Below are 2198 nucleotides of genomic sequence, written 5' to 3' on the forward strand. Positions count from 1 at the left end.
AGGGGGAGAAATGCCAGATGTAGGTGATGGGGAGGAAGGCAGCAAATCACACTGCCACGTGTGTTCCTATGCAACAATTTTGCATGTTCTTCATATGTACCCCAAAACCTAAAATGCAATAAAATAAATAAATGGGGGAAAAAAATCAATAAATCAAGGAGCTGGTTTTTTGAAAAGATCAATAAAATAGATAGACCACTAGTCAGATTAATAAAGAAGAAGAGAGAGAAGAATCAAATAGATGCAATAAAAAATGATAAAGGGGCTATCACCACTGATCCCACAGAAATACAAACTACCATCAGAGAATAACATGAACACCTCTACATAAATAAACTAGAAATTCTAGAAGAAATGGATAAATTCCTGGACACATACTCCCTCCCAAGTCTAAACCAGGAAGAAGTTGAATCCCTGAATAGACCAACAACAAGTTCTAAAATTGAGGCAGTGATTAATAGCCTACCAACCAGAAAAAGTCCAGGACAAGATGTTTTCACAGCCAAATGCTACCAAAGGTACAAGGAGGAGCTGGTATCATTCCTTCTGAAACAGTAGAAAAAGAGATAACCTACCCTAACTCATTTTATGAGTCCAGCATCATCCTGATACCAAAACCTGGAAGAAACACACACACACACACACACAAACACACACAAACACACACACACACACACACACACACACAATTTTAGGCCAATATCCCTAACGACTATTGATATGAAAATCTTCAATAAAATACTGTCAAACCAAGTCCAGCAGCACATCAAGAAACTTATCCACTGTGATCATGTTGGCTTCATCCCTGGGATGCAAGCCTGGTTCAACATACACAAATCAACAAATGCAATCCATCACATAAACAACCAATGACAAAAAACACATGATTATCTCAATAGATGCTGAAAAGGCCTTCAATAACATTCAACATCGCTTCATGCTAAAAATTCTCAATAAACTAGGTATTGATGAAATGTATCTAAAAATGATAAGAGCTATTTATGACAAATCCACAGCCAACATCATACTGAATGGGCAAAAGCTGAAAGCATTCTCTTTGAAAACTGGCACAAGACAAGTATGCCCTCTCTCACCACTCCTATTCAACATAGTATTGGAAGTTCTGGCTAGGGCAACCAGGCAAGAGAAAGAAATTAAGTGTTTTCAAATAGAAAGAGAGGAAGTCAAATTGTCACTGTTTGCAGATGACATGACTGTATAATTAGAAAAAAACATCATCTCAACCCAAAATCTCCTTAAGCTGAGAAGCAACTTGAGCAAAGTCTCAGGATACAAAGTCAATGTGCAAAAATCACTAGCATTCCTATATACCAATAACAAACCAACAGAGGGCCAAATCATGAGTGAACTCCCATTCACAATAAATACAAAGGGAATAAAATATCTAGGAATACAACTTACAAGGGATGTGAAGGACTTCTTCCAAGAAAACTACAAACCACTGCTCAAGGAAATAAGAGAGGACACAAACAAATGGAAAAACATTCTATGCTGATGCTTAGGAAGAATCAATATCATGAAAATGGCCATACTGCCCAATGTAATTTATAGATTTGATACTATCCCCATCAAACTACTATTGACTTTCTTCACAGAATTAGAAAAAAACTACTTTAAATTTTATATAGAAGCAAAAAAAAGAGCCCACATAGCCAAGACAATACTAAGCAAAAAGAACAAAGCTAGAGGCATCATACTACTTGACTTCAAATTATACTACAAGGCTATAGTAACCAAAACAGCATGACATTGGTATCAAAACAGATACATAGAACAATGGAACACAACAGAGGCCTCAGAGATAACACTAGACATCTACAACCATCTGATCTTTGACAAACCTGACAAAAACAATCAATGGGGAAAGGATTTCCTATTTAACAAATGATGTTGGGAAAACTGGATAGTCATATGCAGAAAACTAAAACTAGATTCCTTCCTTACACCTTACACAAAAATTAATTCAAGATGGACTAAAGATTTAAACTTATGACCTAAAACCATAAAAACCCTAGAAGAAAACCTAGGCAATACCATTCAGGACATAGGGGTGAGTAAAGACTTCATGACTTAAACACCAAAAGCAACGGCAGCAAAAGCCAAAATTAACAAATGGGATCTAATTAAGCTAAAGGGATTCTGCACAGTAAATGAAATTACTATCAGAGTGAACAGGC

Source organism: Cebus imitator, unplaced genomic scaffold (genome assembly GCF_001604975.1).
Source record: "Cebus imitator isolate Cc_AM_T3 unplaced genomic scaffold, Cebus_imitator-1.0 Scaffold232, whole genome shotgun sequence".
In the NCBI taxonomy this organism is placed as follows: domain Eukaryota; kingdom Metazoa; phylum Chordata; class Mammalia; order Primates; family Cebidae; genus Cebus; species Cebus imitator.